Raw genomic sequence first — 13,961 nt, 5'->3', positions numbered from 1 at the left:
AATATGGTGGTTTCAGGCTTTGAGGTGATGCTGTGACTTCCAAGCAGAAATGCCTCTCAATTAGAGATTGATTCAGTTTTCAAGAATTATTTAACTGTGTATTCTGTGCCAATTACGTGACATCAGAGCTCGGGAAGACTCATTATCAATAATTAAAATTGCAAAAGGAAGAGCAGAAGGCCAAAGAAAAAATGATTGGAAGATGGGAACAGAAGAGAATCAACAGTGGAAGTAAATGAGAACAAAGCCTTGGGAAAACCAGTGATGGCAAGTGAAGGATGGATTTCAAGGTTAAGGTTTAGCTGTTAGATGACAATCTTGGTAAAGTACTAAAACACTATTTCAGGGGCGCCTGGGTGGCTCAGATGGTTAAGCATCTGTCTTTGGCTCAGTTCATGATCTCTAGGTCCTGGGATCGAGCCCCACGTCAGGCTGGGAGCCCGCTGAGCTGGGAGCCTGCTTCTCCCTCTCCCCCCTGCTTGTGCTCTGTCTGTCTCTGTGTCTTTCTTTCAAACGAATTAAAAAAAAAAACTATTTCAATATTGGATATTATCAAGGGGATGGGGATTTCAGGGAAAGGGGCTTGGGGTGATATAAACGTGATTCTCATGATTGCACTGTCCACATTTCTTATTGATGATTCTTTTTTTAGAATTGCCTAAGGTCCCTAACCAGCATTTCCTATTACTCCCTCATCACTGCCTTGGCTGAGATTCCTGGGAGGCAGGAGACTCCTCTGGAAGGGCCTGTCCTGCCCTGTCAGACTTTTTATTTTTTTATTTTTTTTAAAGATTTTTTTATTTATTTATTAGAGAGAGAGAATGAGAGAGCAAGCACATGAGAGGGGGGAGGGTCAGAGGGAGAAGCAGACTCCCCGCCGAGCAGGGAGCCCGACGCGGGACTCGATCCAGGGACTCCAGGATCATGACCTGAGCCGAAGGCAGTCGCTTAACCAACTGAGCCACCCAGGCGCCCTGTCATAGACTTCTTAGCAGTACCTTTTCTCCTCCCGTTTGGGGGACCCCTAGCAAAAAGTACTCCCAGAAACAAAATTTGGGGGAAACATCAAATATGGAAAAGCTCTAATCCTTTATAATCTTTTACAAACCCATTGCTAACTCTGAAAAATACCTTATTGCTATAGGTGCCTGGGAAGTTGGTCATAATAGTTGAACTGGCAACATATCCACATTATAGTTTTTATTCAAACAACAAAACACTTGCAGATATTTGGGTGATGGGTGATACACTGTAAATTCTATATTTGAAATGGTGAAGCAAATTCAGGAAACAATTTATGAAAATCCCAAATGTCCAAATTTTTCTGCAAAGTATCTACTCACTTCATTTCACTAGGAGTTGGTCCTTGGAAGTGCTGACATATTTGCAAATGATAGAAAGTATAACTTTACCTGCACCATCCCCTATGGACACAAGGTGTAGGTCTCTACAATGAGCAAAGGGAGAATTATACATATTACTGCTGGAATTTAAATTAGCATGGAAATTAATTCATGGATACTCCTTGAATAGAGAATAGCTGTTAAACCTAAAACAAATACGCATCATCTTAAACATCAGAATTCTGGAACAGAAAACCCCGGCACCTGCACCCATAGAGAGCTGCTGGTTCTAAAAAATAAACTAGTTGTCCTAATTTTTCAATGCTCTCAAATTTCAAATTATATGTATTGAATTTGCTTCCTTGTAAAGAAAGTGGGAAAAGTGCTTGATAATTTGGGTACATTCAGTCAGTAAATAACTTCATCAGGCCATACTGATGAGTAACCTTTGACTAAATATTTACTGGGAAGCAGAACAGCATCGTAGCTGAGACTGAAAGCTATGGGGTCACCCTGCCTGAGCCTAAATCCTGGTTCCCACTCACACTACGAGTTTGGGCTGATGGCCTTTCCACCTCAGTTACTCTATTTGTAAAACAGCAGTAAAAATTTTGTGTAGGTAGCGGTAACACACAGCATTACCGGGCTACTGAAGTGCTATTCCTCGTAAAGAAGTTAGAATGGGTTCCTGGGACTCAGTAGTACTTCTGGGGTCAGGACACTTAGGAATCTCCCTGCTGCCGGGCCCCCACCCCACCACCACCATCCTGCTGGGGCTAGAAGCAGCTATTTGTGTTCCCTCTGCTTGCGAGAGGTCGCCAGTTTCTGGAATTTAGTGCATTAGGTTTTTTGCAGCCTCAGCAATCTGATGGGATTTTTTAAAAACCTGTGATTTTCCAGTATGTCTAGCTTATATGGGTTCTTAGAATGAGAGCAACAGACATCAACTTTGAAAGCAGAAATCTGAAGAGAGAAATTTAGAAAGTTCTCTACCTGTACAAGTTTCATGAACAGTTGGTAAACATTCTATTTCCTTTTACTTTTTCTACAGTTATATATATATATATATATATTTATTTATTTAAAGATTTTATTTATTTATTTGATAGAGACACAGCGAGAGAGGGAACACAAGCGGGGGGAGCGGGAGAGGGAGAAGCAGGCTTCCCGCGGAGCAGGGAGCCCGACGTGGGGCTCGATCCCAGGACCCTGGGATCATGACCCGAAGGCAGACGCTTAACGACTGAGCCACCCAGGCGCCCCTACAGTTATATTTTTAAATTCTCGTTTGAAACTTACTGAATTACTGGTTGAGGCACGGGGTGCAAATAATTTTCTTTTTAACTTACAAAGGGCCAGCCAGTTATTCTCACAGTAAATACTGGAGAACACTTTCTTCTTCTTCTATATTGTTAAAGATAGGGTCTTCTTCTGGAGTATGTATTTTGTTCTACCCAATTTTTTATCCTTGCACCAGTACCACGCTTTTTAATTATTGTACTTTTGTAGTGTTTTAATAGCTAATAGATACCTATTCATTCTTTCTGATGAACTTCATTATACTTGAATAATATTTTAATAAAACATAGTAGATTTTGACAAGAACCATATTAATCTTTTATAATATCCTCTGAAAAAAATCTCTAAAATGTTTCCCTAATTGGAAGGTTGGATTTTGACCCCAAGCAAATTTATCTTTTCCTTTCATTATATGTTAATGTTTCATGGTATAGTGGTAAGCCAGCTTTCTGGGGCTAGGAGTGTGATTTATAGTACTTTCTTTCTCTTTGGTGTAAATATTCCCACCACACTTGATTTCAAGCTACCGAAGTGACATCACTGAACACAGTGGTGAAAATATACCTACATTGGGCTCTCATGAGCTGGTACAAGCTAGCGCTGGCGTACCACTGGCTAGATTGATGATAAATATTCTTTTAAAAGAAACAGAAGTTTGGGGCGCCTGGGTGGCTCAGTCAGTTAAGCATCCAGCTCTTGATTTCAGTTCAGTTCAAGATCTCAGGGTCATGAGATCGAGCCCCGAATGGGCTCCACACTGCAGCTGGAGCCTGCTTAAGATTCTCTCTCTCCTACTCCCTCTGCCCCTCCTCCCTCTCTCTAAAAAAAAGGGAAAAAAGTTATTTGTTTTCTAAATGAGAATCTCTCACTTAAATTTTAATGGAGAAAAAATTAGGCAATATGGAGTAAAATTGATAAATTAACTTGAGAATAATATTTTTCAATGACAGTGGACTCTTACAAGATCATTTGTGCATTTTGCATATGTCAACCTTTTTTTCAATCTGTATGAGTAAATTCATGCTACATTTATTGACCTTCCATCTTCTGATAGTTCAAATACTGTATGTGGATCATATACAAAGAGGGTAGGTGATTATTGTTATTCTTCATGCTTTTCCCTGCAGTTAGATGTTCAAACAGTGTGTGAGGATCATTCTGTATATTTTATAAAGCTTTTCTCTCTTTAGAAATGTATCGGCTTCTAGGGACGCCTGGGTGGCTCAGTCAGTTAAGTGCCTGACTCTTGGTTTCGGCTCAGGTCATGATCTCAGGGTCTTGAGATCGAACCCTGTGTCACTCCTCACTCAGTGTGAAGTCTGCTTCAGATTCTCTCTTCCTCTCCCTCTGCCCCTCCCGCTTGTGCTCTCTGTCTCAAATAAATAAACAAATCTTAAAAAAAAAAAAAAAAGCATATTGGCTTCTAAAGTTTATTTTGGCTGAGGAGTTCAACTGACTGGGTTTCACCTCCTTGTGCTTTTTAGAGGAATTTTTCCCAAGTCTCTGAAGGACTACCATATAAACTGAACAGATTTGCAAAGTGCCAGGACCAGGTCTTAAAATAATCTTTCCTTACTCTTCAAAATGAACAGAAAGATAGAAATACACAATATGTTTTTCACAAAAATATCCACACACTACAGATAAGATTCTAAAATTCACAAATATAACCACATTATCTATTATAAATGTAAGTATTCTACAAAGCTTCTATGATGTTTATAAAGAAAAATGAATGTTTAATGTTTTCTTTTTACTAGTTAAGTCAACTTTGCTAACTTCAACAAGGGTCTAAATTACCAGATTTTTTCAAAGATCCACAATCATGGTGTGATTCACATGAAAGCAGGCAGCTGAATCTGACTTTCCCAGTACTTATAGCTGCTCTCATGACTACAGTGAATTTGGAAATGAGCAAAAAAACCCCAGCATAACTAAAAAAAGAAAGAAGTCTAATAAAACAGATTTTAATACACAGCAAAAAACTTTGTTAGGTCATCAATTTATATTTAAAAAAGATTTATAATTATTCCTATCTCCTCAACTTTATCTTATTAATGAATAGTCCTAGAAACTGCTAATTAAGCTTTCTGCATTATTTAATAATCCACTGGCCTTAAACATATATTCTTTACTTTCAAGGAAACTGGAGCATAAGTGTTATGTGAGATAACCTGTATGCAGAAAAGTTATTGGAATGAAATGCTTTAGTCTGCTTATAGACAGATTTAATGCTCAGCGTTTTTAAAGTCTCCTTTTAAAGTATTTAATTTCTGGGGCGCCTGGGTGGCTCAGTCAGTTAAGCATCCGATTCTTGATCTCAGCTCAGGTCTTGATCTCAGGATCATGAGTTCAAGCCCCGCATTGGGCTCCACCCTGGGTGTGGAGCCTACTTTAAAAAGTTAAAGTAGGGGCGCCTGGGTGGCTCAGTCTGTTAAGCATCTGCCTTCAGCTCAGGTCGTGATCTCAGGGTCCTGGGACTGAGCCCCTCATGGGGCTCCCTGCTCAGTGGGAAATCTGCTTCTCCCTCCCTCTCTGCTTCTCCCCCCAGCTTGTGCTCTCACTCTGCTCTCTCTCAAATAAATAAACAAAATCTTTTAAAAATTAAAATTAAAAAAATATTTTAATTTCACACTTATGTATATTTATATTTACGTTATTTAAACATTCTTAAAAATTTCAAAGGCAAGTTGAGTTTATGTTTGTACATGCACACATACGCCAGTTTTCTTTTCTTTTTTTTAAGATTTTCTTTATTTATTTGAGTGAGAGAGAGCATGAGAGGGGAGAGAGTCAGAGGAAGAAGCAGACTCCTCGCTGAGCAGGGAGCCCGATGCGGGACTCCATCCCGGGACTCCGAGATCATGACCGGAGCCGAAGGCAGTCGCTTAACCAACTGAGCCACCCAGGTGCCCCACACACCAGTTTTCCATGGAGAACAAATAAGTTATGGTGACTTTTTTTTAAGACTTTATTTATTTGAGAGACAGAGATAGTGAGAGAGAGCACAAACAGGGAGGTGAGGAAAAGCCGCCTCCCCGGTAAGCAGGGAGCCCGATGTGGGGCTCGATCCCAGGACCCCAGGTCATGACCTGAGCCAAAGGCAGATGCTTAACCAACTGAGTCACCCAGGCACCCCTGTTATAGTGATTTTTGTTAAAGATATCCATACTATCAGATTAAAATTCCTTCAATAATTAATGGATTATCTTCTAGGTTATTGCTTGAAAGACAAGAAAATTTCTGAATGGTAGATACTAGTCTGCTCCCTCAGATTCTCTTTACTTTGTCTGCATTTACTTCTCATGACTAAATAATTTAAAGTTAATTTCAAGCTATTTCTAAAATAGTTTCCAGAATTCATACGGAGAGTTTTTTAAGTGAGATCAGTGGGGATAGAGAACATTCTTTTTATTGATTATACACAGTTACATCTTCAAAACTGCCACAAAATTACCTCTTTTTGGAAGGCTCAGCAGAAATAGCACCAAGGACATGGCATATTTACGACTCTAGCAGAAAACTAGAAAAGCACGAGAATTGTCTTTGCACTCCCAACCAGAGTCACATGGAACGAGTGGCAATGCCAGGTTTCTTACTGTGAACTTCACGGGTGAGATTAGACAAATGCTTAATGCAAAACTGTTTAATGCAAAGTTTAATTCATCTGCTTCTGTACACGTAGCAAATCTGAATCTACCTGTTGGGCACGGTTAGCCAACTGCCTTCAGGGTAGCCACTCAGAACGCTCTTTCCAAACTTTTCAAACTTCAATTTATGTTTTAAAAAATGTAAACTACAAAACCATTTCAAAAAAACACCATTCTATGAAAGACCTAAATATGAGACAGGAGTCCATCAAAATCCTAGAGAAGAACAGAGGCAGCAACCTCTTCGACCTCAGCCGCAGCAACTTCTTCCTAGAAACATCGCCAAAGGCAAGGGAAGCAAAGGCAAAAATGAACTATTGGGACTTCATCAAGATGAAAAGCTTTTGCACAGCAAGGGAAACAGTCAACAAAACCAAAAGACAACCGACAGAATGGGAGAAGATATTTGCAAATGATGTATCAGATAAAGGGCTAGTATCCAGTATCTATAAATAACTTATCAAACTCAACACCCAAAGAACAAAGAATCCAATCAAGAAATGGCAGAAGACATGAACAGACATTTCTCCAAAGAAGACATCCAAATGGCCAACAGACACATGAAAAGATGCGCAACATCACTCATCATCAGGGAAATCCAAATCAAAACCTCAATGAGATACCACCTCACACCAGTCAGAATGGCTAAATTAACAAGTCATGAAATAACACATGTTGGCGGGGATGCGGAGAGAGGGGAACCCTCCTACACTGTTGGTGGGAATGCAGACTACTGGGTATTTACCCCAAAGATACAAATGCAGTGATCCGAAGGGGTACGTGCACCCCAATGTTTATAGCAGCAATGTCCACAATAGCCAAACTATGGAAAGAGCCAAGATGTCCATCGACAGATGAATGGATAAAGATGTGGTATACACACACACACACACACACACACACACACACACACACACACACACAATGGAATATTATGCAGCCATCAAAAAAGAAAGAAAAAAAACACGGAATCTTGCCATTTGCAGCAACATGGATGGAACTAGAGGGTATTATGCTAAGCGAAATAAGTCCATCAGAGAAAGACATGTATCATATGATGTCACTGATATGAGGAATTCTTAATCTCAGGAAACTGAGGGTCGCTGGAGTGGTGGGGGGTGGGAGGGATGGGGTGGCTGGGTGATGGACATTGGGGAGGGTATGTGCTATGGTGAGCGCTGTGAATTGTGTAAGACTGATGAATCACAGACCTGTATCTCTGAAACAAATAATACATTATATATTAAAAAAAAAAAAGAAGAAGATGGTAGGAAGGGAAAAATGAAGAGGGGGAAATCGGAGGGGGAGACAAACCATGAGAGACTATGGACTCTGAGAAACAAACTGAGGGTTCTAGAGGGGAGGGGGGTGGGGGATGGGTTAGCCTGGTGATGGGTATTAAAGAGGGCATATATTGAATGGAGCACTGGGTGTCATACGCAAACAATGAATCATGGAACACTACATCAAAAACTAATGATGTAAGGTATGGTGATTAACATAACATAATAAAATAAAATTTAAAAAATGTGTGGCTTGATTAATAACATGCCAAGTTCAGTTACTAGCTGAGCTTCCTTGAATATTGGAGGCACAATACTGTTGGTCATTAAGTTCATGAGGGGCTGAAAATTGTTGTTAACTTCAAATTCTTCTCATGGTTTTCCCTTTTATCAGATGAGGGAAGACGGATTAGAATCAGGTGCTCTGTCTCCCGGGTCAAGAACAGATGCCACTGGATCAGGCACAAGCAGCAGCAGAGTCGAGAAAAGCCATTTCATAGTCTTCCTCCTCTACCACCATTCACATTTCCAAACATAAGAGGTTTATCAGCAACTTGGACCCAAGCTGATCGGGTAAGTAGGCATCTTATTCCAAAAAGCCTAGGTTTTTTTGAATTTTTTTTTTCTGTTTCTATTCCTAAGTAATTAGACCTGACTCTCATCCTCAGCGAAAAAGTCTGCATTTCACACAAAGTCCTACAACAAGATGTGTGACCCACGTAGTCGGCAGTGTAAGTGGGGGCTTCTCACTTACCGCACAGACAAAGGACTTATTCGGGTCAAGGCGTGGGACGTTCCACTTCCAGTGTAGTCAGGTAGGCTCACGCAGTCAGCCTGGCAATCCTGGTTGTCCACATGCTGCTGCCACAGAAGATACAGTCCTCACCTTTCCTCACATCTGTTACCTCCATCCCTATTGGAAAGGGGAATCAGAGGAAACACAAGTTTTATTTTATATCTTTCAGAGCAGGCAGTCCATTCTCCTTCAGGAAAGGCAAGCGATAAAAGCAACTTAGAAACTCAGTTCTTTGGGTCTACCATGGATTTTCAGAGCCAAACATTTCTGGTATGTTCACAGTATTATATAATTTTGAATTGAAAATGACACATTATCTAATTCCAACACACTGTTTTGTAAATGCAAGGTTCTGGCCTGTATATTTTCATTGGACAAACTGAGAAAAAACATAGGATCAACCGAGTCAAGAGTGTATGTGTGGGTGGAGGAACAATGTCAAACAGATTTATCTTGCTGATCTAGCTACTTTATTTCTCATTATCAAATTTCTAATCATTAACTTCAGCCTCGCTGATGAAATAGCAGCAGAATTGGTAAGAAAATAAGACTGGTGTTAGGGGAACAGAAAAAAGATAAACTCATTTAAATCCCCACATCACAGGAGGACCACTGTGGTTCACTGACAACAGCACAATCACCAACTCTAAGATGTTGTAGGTCTTGAGTATATAAGAAAAAAAAGCAGCAGCAGCAGCAGCAGACTGGGAAATCTCCAGATGGCCAAATAGGATTGAACAAACTATTTAGAATGCAGCACAAAGAGACAACAAGTTGAAAACTGAAAGTGAAATCAAGATATGTAAAATGAGAACTCCAACGTGTCTTAATATTCCCAAGGGAAAAAATGGAGAAAAAGGAAGCGAGGCAAGTTTTGAAGAGATAATGGATGAAAATTCTCCAGAATTGAAGAAGTACGTGAGTTTTCAGATTGATATGCCATAGTACCTACAGGTACAGTACAATGGCAGCGGCGTTATAAAGGGAAGGGGAGGGGAGGGAAGGGGGGGTGGGGGGAGAGGATGGGGAGGGGAAGGAAGAAGGGGAGGGAAAGACAGGACGAGAAACCCCACAGCTAGGCACACTGTATTAAAAGTGCAAAACACTAGAGATGAGGAAAGGCCATCCTAAATCTATTTCTTCAGTAGGAGGAAAAATGAACATAGAAGCAAGAAGATGAACATAAGAGCAACTCTTAAAGGAAATAAGAGTACCTGATTTATCTGGTCATATTCTTGCAAATGTGAACTGTTCCTTGCCTTATTCTCAGGGCTTAGAGACCAAGAAAAATGGGGGAACAATGGCTTATGAAATAAAACCACTCCAGTCTATGGAACTCCAGGATGGAGCCCAAAGCGGCACCACCGTAGGTGGGACTAATGGGAACGGCGGTCAGAGAGGAGTTGAGCTTAAATGTATGCCACAAACTCATGTAATTATATCACACCTGCTATTGCATGAGGAGACAGGATGGCCTCAAATGTGCTGTTCCTTTTCAAAGCCTTGTACCCACTCGTACAAGGAAAAGGGTCCTTATAGTAAACAGTAATAAACAACGTTGGAGAGTCAAATCTGGGAAAACACACAGGATTATGGTAGTTTGAGAAAACGTATTTCACTCACTTATAACATCAGACCTTGCACCAGTTGTACTAATGCCCAGAGGAGTGGTGAACCCTCCGGCAGCGGAGGGAACAAGGCACCGCTGTGTAGGTTCCTCGCTCCCACCCCTGAGGTTGAGGGGTCAAGGAGCACAGGATTAAAACTGGCCATAATGATTGGCAAAATAAATGATCAGTTCTGTAAGACTCAGAGCTGTTGTTGTCAGCCCTGGTCTGTTCCCAGTGTCCAGGTGCTCAGGAAATATTTACTGAGTGAATGAATTAAAGTAATCTGAAACACAAAGGAAGGTATGACGTTAATAGACAACTTAAATCCCTCTGAAATATGTCATACTCTCTCAAGATAAATTTAAAAAATAAACAATCTAGCCACTGATTTTCTGTGGCATCATATTTAAAAGAGGACAGGGTTATAAACATTTTAGGTAATGTTAAATTGAGTAATTTATGACATGACCCTCAAGAGAAAGTTCTACCATTTTCAGGCCATGCAAACATGTTTTTAACTGAAAATATTTATAAAGCACCTTTCAGTTGGTTGTATATCCTTGCCATTACACAGAAAAGTGACAGAGCAAGGCTTATGTGGGGGATTTGGGTTGTTTTTATGCACCCAGCACCCCAGCACCTATTAAGGGACATTCTCTGAGTGTTGCTTCCCACTTCAGAAGCCGAAGGGACTGGAGACACTGTCTTCCTGCCCTCCTGGGAGCCTGAGCGTAGGCTCACAATCCAGGCTTGACCGACTGGCTATTTCCAACCAGGGCTTCAAAAGACGCAGGGAGCTGAGAAACTACTAGTGACGAAAGTCAGCAGCAGCTGCTCCAACAGAGAGAGCTGTCCAGTATCCTGTGCGGAACAGTCTGGCAGAGACAGTACATGCACAGCCTCGGTGTCCGCTGGTGCCCGTGATAACCATCAGGAGTGCTCATCAGTCACAACGGGCTGTGCTTCCTGCTCTTTGCCAACCTTCAGTGGCCCATGTCAGTTTTCTGCTCTTGATCCCCCAACTTCCAGAATGATTATGTGGACAACTTTCTTTTTTTTTAAATATTTTATTTATTTATTTGAGAGCGAGAAAGCGAGCATGTGAGAGAGAGAGCACGAGCGATGGAGAGGGAGAAGCAGGCTGCCCATCGAGCAGGGAGCCCGATGCGGGGCCCGATCCCAGGACCCCGGGATCATGACCTGAGCCGAAGGCAGATGCTTAACGACTGAGCCACCCAGGCGCCCCTAGACAACTTTCAAACAGATTCATTTTCTCTTCAAGTTAAACAAAACCATTTTCTTTTCTTTTCTTTTTAATTTTATTTATTTATTTGAGAGAGAGAGTGCATGAGTAAAGGAGGAGGAGCAGAGGGAGAAGGAGAAGCAGACTCTCCACTGAGCAGGGAGCCCGACGCGGGGCTCAATCCCAGGACCCTGGGATAATGACCTGAACTGAAGGCAGACACTTAACCGACTGAGCCACCCAGGCGCCCCAAAAAACCATTTTCTTTACATAAAACTCTGAATGATATACCTTGCCATTTGTGATACAAGTTCATGTGTTATAGTAATTTTATTTTATTATTTTATTATTTATTTATTTGAGAGAGAGAGTATGCACAAGAGAGAGAATAAGCACAGGAAGGAGCAGAGGGAGAGGGAGAAGCAGGGTCCCCGCTGAGCAGGGAACCAGACTCGGGGCTCCATCCCTGAACCCCAGGATCATGACCTGAGCTGAAGGCAGACACTTAACCAACTGAGCCACCCAGGTGCCCCTTAGTAATTTTAATATTACTCAGAGAAAACACACAAAATGGGTACATGGTCCCTTAACTTACACGTCTGCCACTTAAACTTGGAGAAAAAAAAATTCTATGAATTGTGAGGTGAATGAATTAATTTGTTAAGAACAAGTATTTCTAATTTGTCTTTGCATTATGTAAACTGTTATCTAAGCAGACAGCAATGCAGACCATAACAGCCGCAGACTCTTTGTATTTGGCTCAAAATCCGACTATGCCGCATCATACACTTTGTCTTTCAGACAATGCATCCTTACTACAAAGGCATGTTTCATTTTTAACCAGGTAACTTACCTCTCAGGAGTGTCATATTGATGATGTTTTTAGTCTATACACTGATGTTACTTTCCTGTGACTCATAAGTAGCAGCTGATCAGGGATACGTTGATGTTAATTTATCATCTGAACATCCTTCTGGGTCATACATATACATAAAACCGGCTAACTTGTATATGCTAAAGTAATTTAAAGGGCTATATCATATCATCATAGTTTTAGAGGAAGAAAACTAGATGTTATTCCAAATGGTTTCTCTTTGCTGGAGGAGAGGAAAAAAAAAAAGGAATTATATACATAGATGTACCTATTCTATTGCAGAAAATCTTCTAATTCTACATATACCCGTAATTGCATTTAAATTGCCTTTCCCGCATTAGTTCAGGGATTTTGTCATGTCAACAGAAACTTAAACTTTAATAATGAAAAAAAAAAAGAATAAAAACATTCCCAACCTTAAGTGGCAGGAAGAGACAATAAAGAAATGTTTATTCTCCAAAGGGCCCAAATGTAAGAATATTGATCTTGATTCCTACTGGCAACACAAGGGGATTCTTGTCATTTAGAAGATTTTTTGTACCACACACTATTAAGTCTAATAGTTTATTTTTGAGGGGAGCGAACAAGGGAAGGTGCCATCCCTCAGTTGTCTTCTACAAGCCTAGATCATGTTAAATGATGACTTCTGCTGTTTTTCAAAAAAAAAAAAAAAGAAAAGAAAAAAGTGCCTTATTATTTGTGGATTCTCAGTCCATCTTTATGAATTTGTGATTCTGGGTACTAAAAAAGAAGGGGATATGTCACCTCCTTAATTAAAGAAGAATTAACCATTCATTGGCCCTAATACTCTATCTAAAGAACAGATGGGCTCTCTCCTTTGACTTCTCCCTGATTACCATTCAGCGGTTATTAAACTTATGTACAATTCCTAGTCATGCAACTGCCCTTATCTACTTATTTGGAACTATTTTAAGTTACTTATGTGTAACTATCTTACCATCACAATTTAAATAAATGATAACTTGCACACAGAAATAACTAGTAAAGATCTATCTAGAGAGAAGGGAATATAGCTTTTACCAAAATGTTTTGAATGCACAGATGAATGTTTTCAAGTTCAACTGTATCCAGTGAAGCTCATTATCTGGTTAAGTGACTTCTTAAAAGTTGAGAACTATAAAATATAGAAAAGACTATAACTTCTTAACACATAGGAAAAATATTAATAATTAGTAATATTTAATGAGTAGAATATCAACATTAAAAATTCATAAGTTTATTACCACAAAAATTGCATAAAAGATATGACATTAAGAAAAATCAAAGCCACAATAAATTTGTATTTCACAAGAATTAACGTAGTTAATTTTAAATTATTATTTCTGGGGTGCCTGGTCAGCTCAGATTATGATCCCAGGGTCCTGGGATCGAGTCCCACATGGAGCCCCACATTGGGCTCTCTGTTCAGCGGGGAGCCTGCTTCTCCCTCTCCCTCTACCCCTCCCCCCTGCTCGTGCGCTCTCTCTTTCTCTCTTACAAATCTTGGGGCGCCTGGGTGGCTCAGTCATTAAGCATCTGCCTTTGGCTCAGGTCATGATCCCAGGGTCCTGGGATTGAGCCCCACATCGAGCCCCACATCGAGATCCCTGCTCAGCGGGAAGCCTGCTTCTCCCTCTCCCACTCCCCCTGCTTGTGTTCCCTCTCTGGCTGTCTCTCTCTCTGTCAAATAAATAAAAATCTGAAAAAAAAAAAATAAATAAATCTTAAAAAAGTTATTATTTCTGATATGTACTTGCTTCTATTATCACAAGAAATAGCAAAATAATCATTTAAAAAACTACTTTTGTGAAAGAGATTTTAGGGCAATGTGATCTGCTTAAAAAAGAAAATTTAAATGTGACC

Source organism: Halichoerus grypus, chromosome 12, assembly GCF_964656455.1.
Source record: "Halichoerus grypus chromosome 12, mHalGry1.hap1.1, whole genome shotgun sequence".
Classification (NCBI taxonomy): Eukaryota; Metazoa; Chordata; class Mammalia; order Carnivora; family Phocidae; genus Halichoerus; species Halichoerus grypus.
This window is presented reverse-complemented; position numbering follows the sequence as displayed.